The sequence below is a fragment of the Castor canadensis genome, chromosome 15 (genome assembly GCF_047511655.1).
Source record: "Castor canadensis chromosome 15, mCasCan1.hap1v2, whole genome shotgun sequence".
In the NCBI taxonomy this organism is placed as follows: domain Eukaryota; kingdom Metazoa; phylum Chordata; class Mammalia; order Rodentia; family Castoridae; genus Castor; species Castor canadensis.
In genome coordinates this window covers 2,676,131-2,698,836 of record NC_133400.1, presented here as the reverse complement: position 1 = coordinate 2,698,836, position 22,706 = coordinate 2,676,131, and the positions used below count along the sequence as shown (strand labels likewise).

The following is a 22,706-nucleotide window of genomic DNA, read 5'->3' as shown; positions in this document are numbered from 1 at the left end:
AGCCTTTTGCATGTGTGTGTGTGTGTGTGTGTGCATGTGTGCTGGGGTTTGAACTCAGTCTCACACTATTGAGGCAGGCGCTCTACCACTTGAGTCTCTCCTCCAGCCCTTTTTGCGCTGGTTATTTTTGAGATGGGGTCTCACTTTTTGCCCAGGATGGCCTGGACTGCCTTATACCTCTCTTATGCTTCCCACCATAGCTGGAATGACAGGCAAGCACCACCACACCTAGTTTTTTGGGTTTTTTTCCCACTGAGACAGGGTATTGCAAATTGTTGCCCGGGTTGACCTGGAACCTCAATTCTCCTGATTTCATAGCTAGGATTACAGGCTTGAGCCACCAAGTGCCCAGCTGAACCTCTTCTCTTTATATGGTGCCTGGGTTCAGGTATTTCATTAGAGCAACAGCAAATGGACTCTGTCAGGTCTCCAGGTGCAGAATCCTATCCTGCAGAGAGAAGGTGCTGCCTGCTGCTGGGTTCCCAAAGGCCTGGACAGCTTGTGCCCCAAACCAGTCAGAAAGGAGCAAGAGTGGCCCAGGGAGTGTGTGTCTCCGTCTCGCGGGTGTGCATTTCTCGGAAAGACTCCACTCCCATCCCTCAATGGAGCAAACCCCAAGTGCCACAGACCCACACCACACACATCACTGTCCCGGCCAGGGTCTGTTTCCACGCTGGTGGGCACGGTTGATCACTCAAGTGCACAGACAACCCTTTCTGTTTGTTTCATGAAAAAAAAATTTGTTTCTTTAAGCCACATCGTTTGTTGTTTAAAGGAACGGAATGATTAAAACAAGAGGAACCCAAAGTAGTCTTGGGTTTTCATCTTTGTCAGCACATAAAATGTCTGAATAAAATCCTATCTGTCGTTGTAAGTCAGCTTCATTAACTTTTATTCGCTGCCCACCGACCTAGAACGCTGTATCTTTTATTTCACAAACACACATATGCATCCGTAGATGGCAAATGAAACATGCAATCTGTGTCCATTTCCTAGGGGTCTTAACAAATCATCACTAACAGGGTGGCTTAGAGCAACAGCTCTGGAGGCTGGAGTGACAGGTGACAGCCTGCTGTTTCCTTCCGCAGCTGGGAGGGACACGGCCAGGCTCCTGGTGTCGTGGCCACCCTTGGTGCTGCTTGGCTTAGATGTGCCTCTCCAGTCACGTGGTTTTCTCTGTGTGTCTGTCTCTGTCTTTTGAAAACACCTTTTTTTTGTTTTTTTGGGTTTTTGTTGTTGTTGTTTGCCCATTTTTCTCTAAGCTGGATAAAAAAGCAGGACAATGACTCTGTTCTATTCCTATGGGTGGTCATCCTACCTCTGCTGTCCCCTGGGATGTGGTTATTTGTTACTGAACTGTGGCCTCGTTACACGGGGCAGCTGGCACCTGGCACTTGGGAAGGGGGGTGGCAGCCATCCATGCAGCCACCTCCCTGACTGTGTTTGAGGAGGTAACACAGAGGCAGAGGACATCACCCACCAAGGTCCCGGCTGGTGGGGCTGGGGTTTGGCTCTCACACTTGGCTGCAGTGTCTGAGCTCACAGCCCTGGTCCTGTGGAAGCACCTGCTCATGCTGTTGTGAGAGTCTTCCGTCCACAGGATTCCTCCCTGAGCACTTGGGGTGTTCTCCAGCCTCCCTAGGCTTCCATGGCCCATGCTGATGGATGTGCACACACGTGACCCCAGGGGAGATACCCCAGGGTGTGCACAAGGGCACTTGCTACTGAAAGTCTCACAGCACAAGCACTGCCTTCAAGCATTGACTCTGAAGCAGCGAGAGGGGCAGTGCTTCTATAGCACATGACTCCAGATTGAAAGGGATCCGTCTTCACCACACTCAGCCTCAGCCTCCATCTCAGGGAGCAGAGGAACCTCCTGGCTGAGCCGAGTCCATTCAGAAAATCCTGAGAAAGAAGAAAATGATTACGTCTTTAAGCTGCTAAATTTTAGGGTGGTTTGTTACACAGGAGAAACATACACAAGTATCCACCCAAAGATGCTGGGATGTCCAAAGCAGCACTATTGATGGCAGTCCCAATCCCTGCCAGACCCTCGGTACTAGAATGAATGAGTTGATTGTCATTATATACAATGGAGTACTATACAGCAATGAAAATGTATGAACTATAGCTCTGCACAGCGATCTGGGTCACTGTCCACACAGCATGGGGTGTGCAGAGCCAGGCAGGGAGTATCACATTCTGTCTGCTTCTGTCCACTCACCATGCACTGCACAGCCAGGCAGGACCACCCATGGCTCCAAATTAGGAAGGTCACCTGGGGGTTGTAGCAACTGAAAGGGCCTGGGGAGTGGGGGATGGTACATCTGGATATGCATGCTGCTCACACGAGCATGTTTGCTTTGAAAAAACTCCCCAAGCTAATTTGTGGACTCCTCTGTATGTTTGTTACATTTCAATAAAAAGTTTACTTTTAAAATGTAAATCACATTTTTTCTGGTTATCTACAGTTGCATAACAAATCACACTGAAATGCAGTAGCTTCAACTGTCTGCTATTCAGCACAGTTTCTGTGAGTCTGGAATTGCAGAGGGCTCAGAGGCTCTCATGTGGTCAGTCATGAGGGACCCCAGAGTTGTGCTGGGTTCCCCCAAGCCTTCTTTTCTCCTGTGTGTGGCACTGGGCTGGGGAGACCCTTCACATAACAGGGCTTCTCTCTCTTATCTTTTGGGGACCTCTCCATGGGGTTCTCTTGCAACACAGTTCCCTTCTTTTGCTTCTAGAGAGGGCTCTGCCCATGGTGCTTGCCTGAATCTCCCCCGGTGGACCTGTGATCAGCTTTCTTCCCAGGTGACTTCAGGAGCACCAGTCCCCTGACTCACACCCACTCAAAATACTCCAGGATCAACAGTTGTACCAAATGCAGGCCAGGGCCTGACTGAGGGTACAGGGTTCACTGGCTGCACTTACAGATGTCTTCAGCAGGTCCCCACACACAAGCTACTGCCAGGGCTCTGGTCACAAGTGGGCAGCATCAGGAACTTGCAATGGGAGGTGTCAGCATTGCAGGTGCCTCCAGTGACCTCTCAGAGCAGTGGTGTGGACTGAACCTCTGTGTTCTCCAAAGTCATGTGTAAATGTTCTCACCCCCACTGTGATGACAGCAGCTGGTGGGCCTCCGGAGGTGATCATGGCCTGAAGGAGGGGCCTTGGGATGGGACAAGCACCCTTATACGAGGAGCAAGAAGCCCTGTCCTCTCCCTGCCAGGCGAGATACAGCCAGCCATGCCTGCACCCTGATCTCCCTCCCAGCCTTCAGACCTGGGAGAAAATAAAGTCAAAAGCTGCCTTAACTGATGTGATCAAACAGCCAATGCTAAATTGTTTTCTTCTGCTGTGTGACAGGGTTTTAAAACAAACAAACAAAAAAAATAGGAACGGAAGTCTACGTCGGTTCTGGGATCCAGTCTGGGTATGCTATGAATGGTGCTGTGCCAAGGTAAGTACGTCACTTGCCTTTTCTGGTCTTCATATTTCTCACAGTAAAATGAAAGAGGGAGACAAAGCCATACCGAGCTTCCTTTTAGCTTTAAGTGCCTAGGACTCCTTTTTATTTACTTCTGGTGCTTTTTTTGGTGGTGTTCATGATTCATCCTTTGGACCAATGAACTCTGCAGTTTCCTGTCTTGATCCCCAACCCCACCAAGCCTGTCCCTGTGAGCTCAAGAGAGACCATTTTAGAGTCATAGGGTGAATTTGGTGAGAGTACATTCTATGCGTGTATGTAAACATCACACTGAAATCCCTTTGTACAATTAAGTTATGTTACATACCTTTTTTTAAAGAAAGATGATTTAATTCTTGTTTTATTATAGAGAAACTGAAACATACCAAAGTAAAGAACAGTAGGAGGATCAAGGAGAGCAGTGGAGGGGGGAAGAAGAAGGGTGGTGGAAGGGGGAATTCAAGTATGATGTATTTGATACATTGTAAGAACCTTGTAAACATCACAATGGACCCACACTCAGCACAATTAACAAAAAAAAAACAGTAAAGAAAACAGCCAGGCATCTGGTGGCTCACACCTGCAATCCTAGCTACACGGGAGACTGAGATTGGGAGGATGAAAGTTTTAGGCCAGCCTGGACAAATAGTTTATGAGACTCCATCTTGAAAATAAGCAAGGTAAAATGGACTGGAGGAGTGGCTCAAGCAGTAGAGCACCTGCTATGCAAGTGCAAAGCCCTGAGTTCAAACCCCAGTCTCACCAAAAAAAAAAAAAAAAAAAAAAGAGTAATCACCTCCACATGGAGGTGCGCAGCTTGGATGCTTACTAACTCAGCCCTCTTGTTTCTTCTGTCCCACTCCTCATGTCCCCCACTCAGAAGTGACTCCCACAAATGTGTATTTCACACGGTATCATTGGAAGATAGCACAGAGCTGGTTTTGAGGCAAATACAGTTTTACTAAATTAGACATTTTGTGTCTGAAACTGTTCTTACAAATACTGTTTGGAAAATGCCCTTATGAGGGACAATGTCCAAAAACTCACGAACAGAAGCACAGATGGGAATGACCCTCCCTGACACACCACTGTGAGCACTTCTGGAGAGTGCTAGGTGCTTGAAAGCCACTGTCAGCATAACCCCAGTGCACAAATGAAGGACTGAACTAACACTTGCCCACCAGGGCCCAATGCACTGTGGCACCTTCATTCTGCCAGCACCCTGAGTCTCAAGTTCAATGTCAGTGGTGGCTCTGGAGCTGGGTACTGTAGAAGACCCTGGCTCCACCACTTGCCAGTGTGGCAGGTCCCTAACTCTCTGCCTCTCTGTGTCCTCATCTGAAGTCCCCCTCATTGTGCAGATAAGGGGATTAGAAGAGACAACAGACACATGGTCCACCAGGTGTCTGATGCTCAGGGGATGAAGCACAGACTAACATCATCATCCATGCTGAGTTGAGAGCTGAGTTGAGAGCCCCCTGGCCACACACCGCTGTCCTGAGCATTGTCTCTTATGGGTCAACTGCAGAATGGTGGCAAACCAGCAGAACAGGTCCAGATCCAGTCCCCAAAGGGCACAAGTTGTCTCAGCGAGCCCAATCCTGATGGATCTTCTGCCATTTCCTGCCTGGCTCAAGCAAGCCTCGCACAAGGAGGGCATTCAATCTCACTTTCCGAGGAAAAGAGAGCATAGAAAATTACTTTCTAACAGAAAGAACTTAGTTTGTATAAGAACTGCAATTTTGAGACCCTCTAGGTCACAACTGGAGTATTATACTTTTGCCTCCTCCTTGGAGCAGCCGGCTCGCCGGACAGTAAACCAGCTTAATGAAATAAATGTTTTGAACGGCAGATTCTCTTGCTGTGAGTAACAAGCTGTGGGCTTCCAAGAGTCCAAGTTACGCTGGATGCTTTTGTCATCTCAGTTGAGAGACCCTCCCAGCAACAAAACAACCAGCACAGCAGCAAGGCAGCCTGCTCTGATACAATGTGCAGTCGGCCTAAGCTGCGGCAACTGGGTTCACCTGAGGCTGCCGAGCTGAGCGTCCTGGCTCAGCGTCTTCCTTTCCTGTCTTCACCCCGTGGAGTTTCTCAGTAATGCAGAATCAGCCCAAATAAACCAAGGCCCCTAATGCACATTGTTTTATAGCAATAAACCACATATTTATATGAACTAACCAGCCAAAAATGCATCTTGCAACATCACTTAATGGAAACTCTAGTGTAGGTGATGTGTGTATGTGGTTAAACCCATTGGATTTGTTTCTGGGTCCCTGCTCCAGTCACAAAGCCACCAGGAAAGCATGGACCCAGAGTCACCTGGGGATGAATGCCCCACTCAGATCCCTGCTCACCAATGGACACAAGTGCCACCCATAGCTGCAGAGGTCAGAGAATAGTATCATTCCACGACTGGTAGCCGTGTGTCCTTCTGACCATTATTTAACTTCTGGTCCTCCTATCCCAATCTGGAAAACAGGGAGAATGAGGCTGCCTGTCTCAAAGGGTGGTGGGGACTGAGTGCCTGTGAAGCGCCAGAAGGTGATAGAGATGGACAGACACATGGATCAAGGAGAAGAGTCACACCTTTGAATGCTGGAAGCAGATGCCTGGTCTTTGGCAAGCTAATGTAGAGTTCCCATTTCTCAGAGACAAGGTGGAACTTCCCAAGATCACCCAGAACCAACCACACTCACAACAGGGGTCTGTGCCATTCCTGACTGACTGCTCTGAAGACTTGGATGTCACACATGGAGCATATGGAGTGTGGTTACAATCCACTGGTACATTTTTAAAACTCTTTCCTTTTAAAGAGAACATTTGTGAAGAATACACTGGCGAAAGGGTAGCTCAGATACAGCTACCAAGCACCAGCAGCCTAGCAAGTGCAAAGCTGTGAATTCAAACCCCAGTACCGAACCATCCAGCTCCTCTCAGAGATGCAAACAAACACCCCTGGAAACGGTCATGGTGTGCAAAGATGAAGTCCTTACCCCTCACCGAGGCTGAAGTGCCTAAGGAAGGCTGGCACCCCATGCTCCTCTGTTCTCAGATGGGTGGTGGGGAAAGCAAGCAAGAAGGGCAGCACTTCAGGAGGAGCACCAGAAGACTGTCCCAGGGATCTGGAGGTGATGGGTGGTGGTGGTGGTGAGTGTGCGTGTGTGTGGTGTGTGCACGTGTGTGCATGTGTGTGTGTGAAGTGGTGGTATGTGCATGCATATGTGTGTATGGTGGGTGGTGGTGTGGGGGTGTGAATGTGTGTGCATGCATGTGTGTGTGTGTGTGGTGTGTGGTGGTGTGTGCATGTGTGTGTAAGGTGGTGGTATGTGCGTGTGTGCATGCATGTGTTTGCATGTGTGTGGTGTGTGGTGGTGTGTGCACGTGTGTGCATGTGGGGGGGTGGTGATATATGTGTGTGTGTGCACATGTGTGGGTGGTGGGTGGTGGTGTGTGTGTGTGTATGGTGGTATGTGCGTGTGTGCATGCATGTGTGTGTGTGCGTGGTAGGTGGTGGTTTGGGGGTGTGCATGTGTGTGCGTGCATGTGTGTGTGCGTATGGTTTTTAGCAGGGGCTGGAGGACCTTTCTTACCCCAACACTGCCCACATCTGCACAGCACAAGCTCCCAAGATCTCTGGGCAAGACATTCATTGAGTAGGGATGGACGGTCTGGGATCCTGCCCAGCCTGGAAGCCAGGAAGGTTGGCCATGGCCAGTGTAATGGGAGCCACCCCCACTTTCCTCTAGATCAGAGCTCTTCTGCTCAGGGGGCTGTAGCCTTGTGGTTAAATGCCCCCTTGGAGACCTTGGGCAAACACTGAAACTGAGGACTCCCTCCAAACATTTGTCCAAATATTTGTAGATTGTGGCTCACTTCCCCAGAGGCCAAATTTGGGGATGTCCCCACCCACACAATCCTGGTCCCCCAGCACTGTCTGAGTAAGGCTGAACATCTCCAGTGCATCTGGAAGTTTCTTGCTCCCAGTAGGGGCCACCTGCTGCCCAGGATAGGAGGAGGGCATCTCTTGCTGAGCTGCAGTTTGGATACTGAAGTAGTCTCAGCTCTGGATCAGGTGGTGTTGGCAGATAGGACCCTGGGCCTGGACCAGGGGGGCACAGCTGGTGATGGTTTGGGTCTCAGACAAGCCTGAACTCCAGATCTCCATAGCCTCTTGTGTGGGCAGTTCCCATCATTCACTTGTTCATTTTAACTGCAACTGCGTCAGAAATTAGAGGGGGTGCTGGGATTCAAACCCAGAGCCTTAGCATGCTAGGCACACATTCTACCTACCACCCAGCTAAGTCCTAGCTGTCCGGATTTTTTTTTTTTTCCATCACCGTTATGGAAGTTCTTCCTGGGTCAAGGGCTGGGCTGCAGCTTTGACATTCACATCTAACTTGGTTCCGCTCAGCTTTGTGGGAGAAGGTATGACTTCTCCGTTTTACAGATGAGGCCAGCAAGGTGCAGAGAGGCTGGGTAACCCTCTCTCCCTCCTGCCCTCCCCACTCCACGGCAGCACAGCGGAAGCAGAACCGCCTCAGATGTGCAGACCGCATCCATCTGCAGCCCGCTCCTTTGTGTGCCATGGCCCGGCCCACCCTTCTCTGCCCCACGCACACACACTCACAGCCCAGCCAAAGGTTTCCCACTGCAGACCAGGAGAGTGAGCTGCGGGTGCCCTTGGGCAGGGTCCGAATACTGGCGCCAAGACCAAGCGCGTTCCACCGGAGCGTCCTCTTGCCCCGCAGTGCGTCCTCCTCTGCGGCCAGTGCGCCCAGGGCGGCCTCCTGGGCCTCAGCTGTCCGCGCGGACGCCGCGCACCGGTGCCCAGGCCTGCGGCGGAGGTGGGGAGGGGGCGCAGCAGGCAAAGCCGGAAAGGGCCTGGAAGCTCGGCTGGTCCTGCCGGGGTCGCCTGGAAGACCGAGCCTGTACTTAGTTCTCCGTAGTAAATAACAGCTCTGGTTTCTGCTAAAAGGATTCATTCCCAGAACACAATAATTTCCATCTCCTGCTCGCTACAACCAGTATTTTATGGCTAAATATACGCCTTAATGAGCCGCTGGCCTGATAGCGTCGTTAAGGAGATATTTGACCTCGAGTTTAATTGCAGGATGGGATAAATGGCAGAAAAGGGGCCCCGCCAGCGAGTTCAGGGCTCTGCATCTGGCATCCGCCGGTCCCAGAGAAAGTGGCGCGGGCGGAGAGAAAGCGGCGCCCGCTGTGCCCAGGCCGCTGAGGCGCAGGCGCCAAGCGGAGCCACGATCTTTGGCCAGGACTGACCCTAGGTCCCCGGATTGGCCTTACTAGGGCGACGGCACTCCTGCAGAGCTTGCTCCCTCTTTTTTGCCTGACCTTCTGTTCCCCGAAAGCCGCCAAGGGAAAAAAAAAAAAAAGCGAAGCTAGTAAAAGTCAGCCATCTCGCCACCTATCACGACAAACCAAATGCCGGTTTGAAGCGCTCTTGGCACAAACCTGTATCTATCCCGATTGGCGAGGGTGCAAAGGGGGCCAGGGAGGACCGGCGACACCTGCTGAAGGTTATTTAGAGACGGAGCGCGCGCGAGCTGACAAATGGAGCCGCAGAGCCCAGCGGAGCTGCGGGCTGGGAGGGACACCGCGAAGCTGGGGCGCGGGGTCTTCCACTCCGCGCCTGGGCCCCCGGTGCTGCTGCACCAAACTCGTGGGCGGGCCAGAGCCCTTGACCTCCGCAGCCCGCTGGAGGCGGGCGGATTGAGGCCGGCTGCAGGGAGGGTGCCGCGCGCCTGCACCCCTCTCTCCGCTCGGATTCTTCTCTCCGCTGCTCTATGTCAAGGCTACAAAACCCGTCAAGCAAGTGTCAGCGGGTGCACGGGTTTGACAAATGGTAGCTCTTTGGAAGAAGGGGGTGCCGGAACCGTGACTTAGGCCCACTTTGTTCTGTCTTGGTGGTTCTTATTTGGGAGGGGCGTGGGTTAGGGAATTTAAGTATCGGAGACTGCCGCCGAGGTACTGCATTCCCCACCACACGCCTCCTCTGCGCCTCCCACCTCAAGATATTTTGATGGCCAGTGAAGAACAGACTCCCAACAGTTCTGCGGACTCCATTACAGAAATCCTAAGCAGCACAGTCCTCCACAAAGGGGCCTTGCCAGCCTCCCGCAGCTCAGCATGAAGCCCTGAGTGGCGGAGGACAGAGGATGAGGCGGAGTCCCCAAATCTGAACCATGTGTAACCTGTGTAACTCACCCCACACACGTGTGAGCATTTTCACTACACAAACCTTGCAGTTAGAACAATCCATCCTAAGAGGAGAGAATGTTCACACGCAAAACTTTCATTTGGCCCACTAATTACTCCTTTTCTTTTCCCCCTCCCTTGCGCCACTTTTGTTTGTATCTTTGGTTGACTTCTTTGCTCTGGATCCTAAGCAGACTCGGAAGGGCGTGCCAGGCCTAAATATCGTTGTTGCTGAAGTCATGTAGATCTGCTCTGAGTGAGAAAGAAGCAGACTCCAGATGGGGAACTGTGGCACTCCAAAGTTAACTGGTGGTCCCGCTCTCCAGGTTGGAAGCCAGCTTTGGGGTGTTTCGGCCGCTGGGCAAGGAGCCAGCATAGGCATGCATGGAAACCAGGGTTCAACTGAGTGGGAGGGGCAGTGAGTAATGTCTACACAGCGCATTGTGGTGAAGTGTGTTGGGATAACCCAAATCCCCCCCAATCCAACGTCCTTTAGGAAAAGAGTAGACAAGACCCTAGGTTGTCCCCTCAGATAGACACTCCCCAAGTCTCACTGTGTGGAGAGGCCCAGCATCTGAAATGGACAGGGGGTGCAGTTATTTCCAAGCGGAAGCTAGAGGCTGTGGTCGCAACTTAGCTGGGTTTGGTGCTGTCATAGCCCTGGTACCAGCAACACCTTCTCGTCCGCCGCCATGGCCCTGATCACTGCCAGCCTCCCAGCGCACGCCTGGAATCTCTCCATCTTTCCAGTGGCTAAGGGCAGGGCACTCCCTCCTGTTTTGCTTTTCCTACTGCTGGTCCTCATTTAGGTGAAGAAAGGGAGGGAGGTAAAAGCCTGAGTCCAGCACAGTCCTTTCCTAACAGGGGAGGAAAACAGGGCGGTGGGTGTTGGAAGAGAAGGAGAAGGAGCAATATATTCTCTTAGAATGGGGGATCTGGGGCAGCCTTTGGGGATAGCCCAACAACTTTTCCGGGGTGGAGGATGGGCAGCTGGGCTGGGAAACAAATGTCAAAACTCCAGCTAGTTATAAGAAAGAAAGAAAAGGACGGGGAAAGCAGAGCTGTGCAGGGGAGGTGGGAGTTTCCAGGAAGCCTTATCTGTGTGTCCTTTTTAAAGCACTGCGAGACTGAAATTAGTTTCTCCCATCCACAAACCTGATTGCGCTACTGAGGGTTGGTTTGGGGGGCCGTGGAAGAATGATTTTGCGCTTGGGGGAAGCTGATTGCAAACAGAGTTCCCAATTTGGGGTGGGGGGGGGAAGGCTAGAGGGAGGGGATGCAGCGTAAGTTCACCCTGTTTGGGGGCCAGGAGGTTCTGCTAAAGTTCTGGAGGCTGGCGGAGTGAGCCTTTGATTGGGCTTGGGACGCGAGCGCGGCGAGTCCCCAGCGGCCGCAGCGCGATCCGCGGGCTGTTTGTAATTCCATCCTTTTTTCATTAACATAAACACCACTTGAACAAAAATATACATGGCCACCTACTTCGCCGGGAAAGAAGGTCCAGAGCCCACCGACCCGCGCTCGCCAACTTTAGGCCTCATTCCAGAAATGTCCCCGGTGACGCGCCCCGGGCGCCTGGGTCCATTCAGCCCACGCTGCGCGCGGCCGCAGCCGAAGCCACTTCGGGATGGCTTTGAAGCTTCGGGTTTCATGGCTGCCGGGTCGCACCCCCTCAGATCAGCTTGTCATCCGGGCCTGCCGCAGCCCGAGCCCGACGGAGGTGCCGAGTTGTCAACGCAAATTCCTAGTTAAGCCACTTGTTGATAAAGCCTTGGGGCAAATTGGTTCCTCTCTACCTGCCCGACCTTCTCTTCCCCCCCACCCCCAGGCGGCCCGGTCCTAATTGCAGGAGCAGCAGATTACCAGCAGCAAGCTAATTGAGTTGGAACCAGCGCGGCCTTCCTTCAGCTGGACGCCTGGCTGGGAAGGGGGTGGGGGGAGACTGGCCTGGGACATTGGCCTCCGCTTGGTAGCGGGCTGCAGCGACCCCCGGCAGAGCGTTACTGGGAGGGGGGAACCTCCATGATATGTGGCCACAGGGCCACCTGGGGCTCCCCATGGTCTCTACTACCTGCCTGGGTCTCATCTACCATTCTTAGGTGTGCCTGTGCACAGCCCTTCTACCCTCAGTCACCTGGAGCCTTATGTCTGGGCTTCCTCTCCTCTCTTTTGCCCCTACGCCTGCTAGAATTGAACATTGAGAGGGTTTTGGAGTTAAAAATGGGGAAACATACAGACTGTCCAGTGGTCTAGCTTCCAGGTTCCATCTACACTGACACAGGCAGGTAAAGAGTCCAGTTTCCAGATAATTCCAGAAATGTCCAAGTGGAAAACTTTTGACGTGTTAATCACACCTTACTTTAGTGCATAACTTTCGGTATTCGCAGTTACCTTATAGCCGCGTCTCAAGCAATCTCTCACCTAAAAGCATTTTTCGGTTTTGCAGGGAGAAAATGGATTTGAAGCACCCCCACCTCATGGACCTCAGATCTAGGCATCGCCCTGTAGAGGCGATCAAAGTAGGACCCAGGATCCAGTGCAGAGGTCCACTCCTATGACAGCCTTCTCCCCCCTTGTGAGTACACAGGGTTGGGTATTCTTACCACCACTAAAAAGAGTCCAGGAGGGGAATGCTGGCCTTCATTTCCAGAAGGTGGCTCCAAGGGCAGGGGTCCAGAGTCACCCCAGTGCCCGCTCCACCCCCCCCAAGCCTCTCTGCCCCATGCACTCTGGAGAGAAAGCTGAACCCACCCCTGACTGACCCCACCAAGGCAGGATCCAGCTAGTGGGTAAAAAAAGACAAGATAGGAGGGGGCACCTGAGATCCTGCGCCAGCCAGAGAAGGTTTTGGATTTGCATCTCCAGTGCCCCAAGTCCGGGCGCCCAGGCGCACCCTCCCCCGGGCAGCTGGTAGGGGTAAAATAAACACCGCGATCACGCAGGCTGGACCCATCATTAGCCCAAACCGCGGTTAAAAGCATTGCTTCGTTGCATCAGAGAGCCGCAGAAACCAGACGGTCTGCCTTGGACCCATCGCCGCTGCCGGGGTGGACGCAGTGGGGCCACCCAACCCAGCAGGGACTGTGCACACGGAATCGAGGGAACCTCGGTCTGCGCAGAAAGAAACTCGTTTTCTGCTGTATCCGGGTGTTGGATGCACCGCCTCCACCGAACTCCAGCCCTGCACAGTCTTTTCTGGGAGATGACACAAAGAGCCAGTCAGACTCGCAAAATCAGTGAGTCCCTTCTGCTTAAAAAGGAGGGAGGGAGGGAGGAAGGGAGAGAGAGAGAGAGAAAGAGAGAGAGACAGAGAGAGAGAGAGAGAGAGAGAGAGAGAGAGAAAGAGAGAGAAAGTTAGGGGCAGGTAGGCAACGGCTGAGGCCAGCGATCTTCAGCTGAAAATTCTGCCAACAGGCAGGGAAACTGCGGCAGTGGTGAAGGAGAATTAGAGCACTGACTTGCTCCCACAAAAGAGCCAATTCGATTCCTAATTAAATTAGTTTTCATGGTGAATTAGCCCAATCTGGAGGGGGGAGGAGGAATGGTGACCCCGCAGGGCAGAAGCTCTATCTACTGCTGAGGCGAGAAGCAAACTTTGCTCAAACCTTGACAGAGAAAAGGGAGGTGAGGGGAAGAGAGAGGATCCATGTGACCTTAGGAGTATAACAAAATAGTTAAAATAATTTTAGGCTTATGCTTGCTAACTTTGCCTCGCACATCGTCCCATGTCAGGGACAGAACTTTTGCAAAGCAATTAATTCCTAACTACTAAGAAAAAAATACTAGGGATGAGAATTAATTGGTGTGGTGAGGGAAATGAAGTGCCATAGATAAACCAAGTTAACCAAGGAAATTGCTTTCAAAACGAAGAGGCACTAGAATTGGGTGTGATCTAATGGTTTGAAGAATTAGTGTAGTTCAAGCACTGAATGCATTTCAAAACAAAAAAACTAGAATGTTTGTGTAGCTACTTTGTTTTTGCCTCTGTTTGATTTTTTAAATTCTGCAGAATTTAAAAGCGCCGGCCAGTAACAAAATGAGCTTTGGGTGAGAAACAAAAATAGCAACTCTTGCCGGGGCGCTGGGTGCCTGAGGCTCACGCCTATGATCCTAGCTACTCAGGAGGCAGAGATCAGGAGGATTGAGGTTCTAGGCCAGCCCAGGCAAATAGTTTGAGAGACCCTATCTTAAAAATGGCCAGCACAAAAAAGGACTGGTGGAGTGGCTCAAGTGGTTGTGTGCCTGCCTAGCAAGCATGTGGGCCAGAGTTCAAATCCTAGTACCCAAAATAAAATAAATAAAAAATAAAATAAAAAGAACAAACCCAAGTACCAAAAAGAAAAGTAACTTTTAAAAAGGGACAGTGTGCATTTTAAATTCCAAGGGGCTCTCGGTGCTGGGCTCTCCATGGTTATGCCGAGAGCTTCTGCAATGGCCCCAGGTTAAGCAGAGCTTGGCGAGTGGGTGGGGGACACCAAGGAATTCCTCCCCAGTCTGTTTGTGGAGGGGCTGGGGGCAGGGGCCTCGCTGACCTCTGTGGAACTAAACCAGGGCAGCTCCAAGGGTCTCCTTTGCTCCAGTTTCTTGTGTTGAAAATAGCCTTGATGCAGATTCCCTCTGAACAGAAAACTTGGGAAGGAACATGGAGAGGCTGAGTTCCCTACCCAGCAAGACAAAAGCAGGGTGACTGTTGATCTGGAGCCAGCAGACCAGCTCACCCCTCCACTCCCAGGTTTCTCAGAAAAACTGGACATTAGGGAGGATGCCAGGAAGAGGGGGTGGCAGCTGATGGGGGGTGGGCTCCCAGCCACCAGTCTTCAGGTTCGGCTCCCATTGCCCCTTTGGGAGGAAGTGCCAGGTGGACACTATTTTGATATTAAGTGTGGTGGAAAAGGCTGGGGATGAGACAGGAGCGCTTTTAAGTTAGCCTTATGCCTAGCAGAGTTAGAAGGCATTTCCCTTCTTTCTCTTAGACTACCTCAGAGTAGCACAGAGTTGGGGTTTCATGGGGGGGGTCTGCAGCATTGCCCTTTCTAAGAAGGGAAGTGCCTTAAACTTGATCCGGAATTCGTCTGGCCCTTTTTGTTGCCTCTGCCTTCCTGCCTGTGAAATGGGCTTAGAGCAACTGTCAGAATAATAGGATCTTGGTAGCACAGCACTCCAGACCATAGGCATTCAATGATTCTCCATGGTAATCCCATTCCCTTTAGTCTTTGTGGCAGCCCTAGGGTGTGGGTACTGTGTTCTCACCAGCATGCAAAATGGCAAAGGGGGCCGGGGAGGCCAAAAAGCTGCATACAGCATTTGCAGCAGAGAGGTAGCCAGTTCCAGCAGCCACTCCACGAGGGTGTGGAGCCCTTGTGGGTAGCGGACAGTGTCCTATCTGCTGTGTGGAAAGGTCCATTCTGAGTTCTGGAAGGACCTGAGAAGCACCCCCTCCCAACCTCACCTCTTCTCCCCAACCCAGATGGGAAGGCACTCATCCAAAGTCCCCAGTGGTTTTCACTCTACCAAATTCTTGGTCCTGCAAGGCTGAGTCCCCAGGCCAAGCTCCACGGATTCTATGAAGCTGTCTCAAAAAGGAGATGAAGAATCTCACCTAACCCTACTCCCAAAAAAACACTCCAACGGGCTCTGCACCCCCAGGAATAACAACCACAGCCAACAATTACTAACTTACTCGATTCTCTTATCCACCCAGAAGAGAGATAAGACTCTTGTCCTTGCTTTGCAGTTAAAGAAAACAAAGCCCAGAGAAGTAAGGACACTGGCCATAGGTCACAGAGCAGTGGGGCCAATTCTTAACCAGACAGTCCAAGTTCCCAATCACTCATGGTAGTGTTTGTTTGCTTGTTCATTTAACCATTCTGAAGTGGTTTGAATTTACATGCTTACCCCCATTCTGGCCCTGCCAACCCCCTGCCCTGGGCAAATGGGATGTTTTTCCTCTGTTCCTCAGATCAGCTCTGTGGATGGGCACTGACGTTCCTCTGTTGCAAGAGGAGGACACTGAGGCACCCAGAGGCTGAGGCACTTGCCTAAGGCTCCCAGCTTAGTGCCAGGGCAGAACTGTACTCTTTTTTGCCTCTGGGGACCCCTCCTTCATGGACGGAATGCTAAATCAGGACTGAGGGTGGGCCTCAGAGCCAGAGCTCTGGCCACTGCAACCCCTTCCTCCCCAGGGGCCCATCCTGCAGACCAGGGAATCCATCTGAAGGAGTTTCATCAGCCTGGTCTTTGCCCTCCTTCCAGGAAGACTCCATCATCTCTCAAACCTTGCTGCCTGTCCCTCCAGATGTGTATGCATCTCTCAGTTCTAGTGGCTGAATATTTCCAGGTCTCTTTCTAGGTGTGTGTGTGGGGGGTCACCATATTTCTGAGCCGTCTGCTCTCTGCATGCACCCACCAGCTCCCCACCCCAAGTTGTATCACCTTCCCCCAGGCAGTGCACATAGGACTGGCTCACCCTCACCTACACAAACACAGGCCTATCTGCAACATGCTGCATGCAAATCCCCAAAGGGTCCCCGGAGCCGCGGGACAACAACCCGGTTGGGACAAAAGGACCCAGGCTAGACTTGGGGAAGGGCAGATGGGAAATAGAGAGCTACCTCCCTATCTCAGCCAGCCCCAGGCTGCAACAGCATCTCTGGAAGGTGAGCCCCTTCTGCCTGCCCCAAGCCCTGCCTGGCTGGCCAGAGTTTCTTCCCCCCTGAAACTCCATATTTGTTTCCACAGGGCATGCACAGGGCACCGCACGCTGTAACTGAGGATATCTTGAGTATCCACACTGGCAAGTTTCTGGGAGCAAATTGCTGCTTTTGATTAAGAAACAAATGTGAGCTTTTTCTCCTTTCACCCCAGCTTCACAGGGCACCCTGTCTCTCTCCTGGTGCCCTCTGCCCTGCAGTGTGTATGCTATGAAGTTCACGTGTCTTACTGTATCACTCACTCTCAAATCTGAAAAATATGTAATACCTGGCCCCTGAAATTTAACTGATGTTTTTCTTTTGGTTTATTTTTTGGAAACCCATTAATTTTCCTCACTCCCCACACTCCTCCCATCCCAGGCTTGCTGCCCCGCCCCCGCCCCCGGCCCCACCCCACCCTTTTGTGTAAACGGGGCAGTAGCCCCACTGCTTTTCTCCTTGCAGCATCAGTTGTCATCACTGTCCTTCAGCTCTGCTCCTTTGATCAGAAACAAATTCTGGGAGCCTCTTTAACACCCCCACCCCCGCACACACATAGACCCTTGCACACACACCATGTAGGAAGGAGGGAGTGTTGCTCCCCCTCATCTTTCTGAGAACACTGCTGGAGTAGCAGAGGGGGTCATCTATCTAGATGCTGAGGCCTGCCTCTGTGCAGAGAAAGAACAGCAGAGGGCCAGGCGTCTGGGACCCAGGAACACTACACCGGGAGGCTCCTTGTCACCCTTGTGCTGCTCATGCCAGAAAACTCCCAAGATGCGCTCAGGGAAAAGAGCTGTGGATTCCTGGGCGACGATGCTGTCAAATATTTCACTGAAGCGCGTCATGGAAAATGTGTGCTTTGGGGAAAAAGCCAAGTGGAACTGGGCAAGCTTGGTGTATCAGTACAAAGCCAGCCTTCCCTTCCTTCCTTCTCTCTCCTTCATCCCTTCTCTCTCTCTCTCTCTCTCTCTCTCTCTCTCTCTCTCTCTCTCTCCTCTCTCTCCTCCTCCTCTTCCTCCCCCCTCCCTCTTTCTCTTTTTCTTCCTCTCTCTTTTTAACCAAACTATGAACCTCTTCCTAACCCACAGCTGACAGGAGATTATGACAGGGACAGCTCTTGTCGTAACTTCTTCCCAAACTTGGCCAGGCTGGTCCCCACAGATGGGTGTGGGTGTGGGTGTGGGTGTGTCAGGGCTGGGTGAGGCAGAGGACTCCTGCCCCTCCCTCCCTCCTCTCCTGGAGGTGCCCCTTGCAGAGTCCGAGAGCCTGGATCTGCCTCACTACTCAGTACCTTGGTTGGAGTTTGATTTGGTAGCAACAGACACGAGTGGGTCAGCCCCTCCAAAATGTGAGTGAGCCCAGACCAGGCATTTTCCTTATGGCCCTGTCAAGCCTGAGTCAGGGGTCCCTGCTGCCACCCACTCTGCACAGCTCTCTTGTCCTTTCACCTTTCCCAGCCAGCTACAGATGGGGGGAGGGGGTTCCACTGTAGGGCCCATGGCCTCCCACAGGGCTACAAAGGACCACCACGGTCCTCATGTCCTCATAGCACACAGAACCACTGTCACTCAGGAGCCTCACTGCTCCCTGGGCCCTGAGATCAAATGAGAATCTGCCTCACATGAAGTTTTGTGAGCAGGTGGTGACCTGGAGCACCTAGAAGGGCACACAGACAGGCCTCAGTCACCACCAATCGTGGTGTAGCTACTGCGTTGTTATCATCCTTTTGGGTTAGGCTGCATGCAAACCCGAGCATGGCAGTCAACTACCTTAGCCACGTTCCACCCGGACACTGGGTAGGTAGAGCACTTGTCACCGTTGTGCACATCTTACGAAGTCCTCTGTCTATAACGCACACTGCATCCATGGCCCACACGCAGTCTCTGGATACCCTGCAAGCGTCTTCATGCCATCTTCTGCCTGCAGAGCTCACAGCGGTCCACATCCACAACACATTACAGAGCACCAGAGCGTTCCACGGGCGTGACAGGCTATACTGCACACGTCCTAACCTCGCACGTGACGCCATACATCGAACTCACGTTTTACAACATTCTGGGCACAGAACACCTCCCTTTCCACTCAGAGTGCTCTGCCTGCAGAGTCAGCATGTTATGTCACTCACGTCTTGATTTACTAATCACATGTGAAAACACCCTCCTGCACACTTCACTGGATTCGGAATACCCACCCCTCGCATCGGACACCCGCCTCACACCTCTGCCGACAAGGTGGCCGTTGGGACCCTCGCCCCGCACATTAGGGTGGAAGGACCCGCTAATCCTGCGCTCTGATGGGTTTTTAATCCAGGCACGGGGCTCCCTCTCTCTTCCAGACCCTAACAGTCCTGTACACAAGGGTTGAGTTTTCACCCCCACATATCCTCCCTGCTGCCCCTACGGGGGGCGGCAATGAAGTCTGACTTCCCCAGGCAGTTCCTCCTCCACTTCACGCTGACGCCCCCAAGACATATGGCTTCCCGACCCCTGGCGCCCAAGGCGGATTTGACCCCCGGGCCACCCTACCTGGAGGCACCGTTTGGACAACGCCACGCAGGGGGCTCGATGTAAGGTGGGGAGGGGGGTCCGCAGGCCGGCGCTAATGCAGAGCAGGGCGGCTGCCCTCTCGGTGGGTGGTCGGCGGCGCCCCTGCCCCGCCCGCCAGCGCGGCCGGCCGGCACAATCCGGGCTGGATCTGGTTCCCCGCTCGGGTTACGGCGCGCTCTCGGCCCGGCGGCTTCACTTAAGCAATTAGCCAGTAAAAATACCTTGGGTTTGGGGAGTGGGGACGTCGCAGGCGTGTCTGTTTTTACACCCCTTCCCCAATTCGGGGATTCCTGGGGCCGGTGCTGAGGGTGCAAATCTGACTTGGGATGGGAAGGGGTTTAGATGGATTTTAAGTTAAAAGCAAAGCCGCGGGGGACCCGGTCTGCAGTTCTCCCTTCTTCCCCAGGAGCTTGGCCCCTGGGGTCTTTGTTTCTACTTGAATAGCTTAAGCCCTAAGAAAGGAGCCTGCAGGAGAAGGTCTCTGTCCTGTGCTCCGCTGGACCTCACTCTCCGGTGTGTGTGGGGGCGGGTGGGGGGGGAGGGTGGGCTCAGTCTTCCAATCCTACCAGGTTTGGATCCTGGCTTTGCAGGATACAGTGTGTCCTAACTTAGCCCTATCTATAAAGAGAGGGTAAAGATAATAATGATTTGGTTAGGGCTTCTGGGAAGATTAAACAAGACCCCCTGGGGCATTTGCTAGGGCCTTGGGTTCAAACATGGAGGGCGGTGAGCCAGTGAGAGGGAGCTGGCATTTGGTGAAACCCCCAATTTTACACATCTCACCTTTGGGGAATCCTGGCATACAGGTCGCTTCCAACAGTTTATCACCTGGGTTCACGGCCCAGGGGATGGTTAAGAACACTTCAGGCAGTTTATGGAGTATGAGCAGTGCACCCTGTGCCAGTCAGCCCTGGATAAGTACTATCACTGTCCTTGTGTTTGTGGTTGTCATTATTATTTTATCACCCTCAGTTCTCAATGAGTCTCTGTCCCCTGGAGCTCAGGGGCAATGCAAGTACTTGGATGTCAGTCTGCTCTTCTTACTCCTGGCCTATGCTGGGGGACAGGAAACCCTCACAGTGCCATATCTTCTGTCCTGGGGGACAGAGGAAGGCTGGAGAGATGGTATGCCTCTCTGGGCCTCAGTTTCTCCACCTCAAAAATACAAGATTAAGGGAGGGCATCTTAAGAGTCAAGAACTTAGTCACTGGGCTCACAGACAACCCTACTGGTTTGGGCTGTGGTTTTTCCAGAATGGGGGGGCTCATTCCTCCTCCCCTCTCAGGCCCCTGCCGTCACCCCCATCTCAGTAGTGTGGAATTTGGGCAGGGGAAATCCTGGGCTTTTGACATCCCTGAGACTCTTAAGCTGCTGGGCCCCCTCTCTTCCAGGGCAAGTGAACACTTTCTCCGGCCCCCTGCCCGGCAGAGTCATAATTAAGAAATAAGTAAAGGCAAAGTGGGGCTCCAACTCCACCTTCCTCCTCCAAGAGGCAGATGCCACTCACCTCAAAACATAAGGAGCCTATGAAAGACAGTGATATTCAGAAGGGCCGGGAAGAGAGGAAAAGCAAAATCCCAGTTAGCCGAAGGTGGATTCTGCAAAGCCAGGGGATAGGGATGCACCCCGTGCAGCCTCCCCCAGTCCAGGGCTCTGTGAAAGGACAGCTGTGTAGCTACCCCTTCCTGGGAACTTCCCTCCCTGCGCTGGTGGAGGCATACTGGTGTACAGGAAAGAAAGAAACAGGTAGAGAGAGGGAAAGGGAGAGAGAGAAAGAGAAAGGGAGAGACTGTGAGAATGCGTGTGCATGGTTGTGTGTGTACGCTGGTGCTGAGCGCAGATCTTATGATTGTGTGTGCAAGCGTGTCTGGCTATGCGTGGACGAAGACGCAGTGCAGCATTACGTAGGCTGCACAGACTGTGTGCTCCCGTCCGTAAGCGGCGAGGCCTGTGGGTCTCTTGGAGGGCTGGGGCACCTGAGCAGTCCGTGAGAATGTTCGCGTGTGGGGTAGGCAAATCTGTAGGCCCGGCTGAGAGTGTCTGTGAGTGGGAACGCTAAGTGGGTTGCGTGAAGTAAGAGTGGGTCTGACAGTGAGCGTCTGTCTGCGAGAATACACAATCACAAACTAAGCGCTCACGTCCCACACTCGCCCTTTCCCCAGGCAGGGTGGGGTGTCGGCGCGCGGGGGACTACTGAAACGCAGCGCAGGGAAGGCGACTCGTCTGCCGCGAACCCGGCTCGGCCAGGGAAGGCGGCGACAATCGGACAACCTCAGCCAGCAAACCTCCCAGCTCCTCGCACGGACGTGCCAGGCGCCCCGAAGGCGGCAAGGCGTCTTCCGCCTAAGCTAAGGCATGGGGGGTGGGCAGCGGGGGGCCAGGAGTCCGGAGAAACCCCAGAGGCCGGTGGGCTTTGAAGGAGCCGCAGGCCGGGCGCAGAGCCCGGCACACGCCTCCCGACCCAGCTTGCGCTGGGTCACTGCTGCTCGGCTCCTTGCGCAGACACGTGAAAATACCCTTCACGCTCCCGACCCTCCTCCCGACCCGGGATCCGAGCGAGAGCGGTCGAGCCCCGCGCCCAGCGGTGTGCGCAAGACCCGCACTCACCTGGTCTGTGCGCGCGGCGTTGCGCCCAGGCTCCTGCGCAGTCCTGCGCTCCGCGGTGAACACCTCCTTCCCACCACCGCCAGCCTAGCCCGCACGCCCGCGCTGCGAGGTTGGCGAGGGAAGACGTTCGTGCGAGCCCCCTGCGGGCGGGCAGCCAGGAGCCCGAGGGCCGCCCTGGCCCGCGCTCCCCGCCCGCGCCGTCTGCTTTCCGGAACCTGGCCTGGCGCGCGGAGTCAGAGGCCCCGCGGCGGCGGCAGGCCGAGCCCACAGGGGCATTAGGCCAACTCCCCCCCGCGCCCGCGGAATTCTCTATTATTATTATTAACGAATCCCCCAGAACGTGTTTACGTTGAGTCGTGTAAACTTCCTGCCAGGGCCTTGCCATCTCTCGGGAAATCAGAACTTGCGCTTGGAAAATGGGGACTCAGAGCCGCTAGGCAAATAAGCGCACATAAAGTGCGTAGGGGGGGGGGAGGCGGGAATTGGGGAAGAATTGGGCCACATATGAGTTTATATCAGAGCACGGTGCGTGTATGACCGTGAGTGCGAATTTAAGGTCCCGTGGGCCTCTTAGTTGTGTGTGAGCGCGCAACAATGCGCGTGCACGTGTTGCGTGTGGGGTCATGAACGCACGGATGTGAGTTTGCCCCTCTGAGTCTCTGTAATTCACTGGCTTTGCATGTGCATCAGTGCATACAAATGCGTGTGCATTAATGCACGACTGTGCGCACGCATGGATGAATGAGCGAGCGGGACGCTTGTTCAGGAAACCTGTGCGGTTTCGGGCGCCTCTGGGCCAGAGGTTCTCACTTGCCCACTGTCCGGCCTGAGGCGCCAGAGACAAAGCGACCGCGACCCGCCCTGCGCTTTCGTTTTCCGCCTGCGCTCGGCCCTGGGCGGCTGGCTGCCCGCTCGCGCGCTGCTGGGCGAGTCCAAAAAATCTCGGGCGCGGCGCAGTCTTTCCCGGGGCGGATAGTGTGGGTAGGCGGTCCCTCGCGGGAACTTACGGCGTCCGGCCACGGGGACCCGGAGCCAAGCCGGCCATGCCCACGATGGTCACGACCTGGCGGCATCGGCACTTGCGATTTGCCGCAGGGCGGTGCGTGTCGGCGGAGGCCCGGGGTCCGAGGCGCGTTTCCTGCTGCGCCGCCCGGGCCTAGAAGGCGGGGGCCTGAGCGCGTC

At 53.6% G+C, this 22,706-nt stretch overlaps 1 long non-coding RNA gene across 1 annotated transcript; it reads right to left on the bottom strand.

Moving 5' to 3' along the window:
* Window positions 1-875: 875 nt before the first annotated feature.
* On the bottom strand, window positions 876-21,779 carry LOC141417336 (uncharacterized). The gene is made up of 2 exons (XR_012441860.1): window positions 21,525-21,779; window positions 876-1,905 (listed from the first exon to the last, which is right to left on the bottom strand). It is a non-coding gene; the product is annotated as an uncharacterized lncRNA (long non-coding RNA).
* Between the last annotated feature and the right edge of the window lie 927 nt (window positions 21,780-22,706).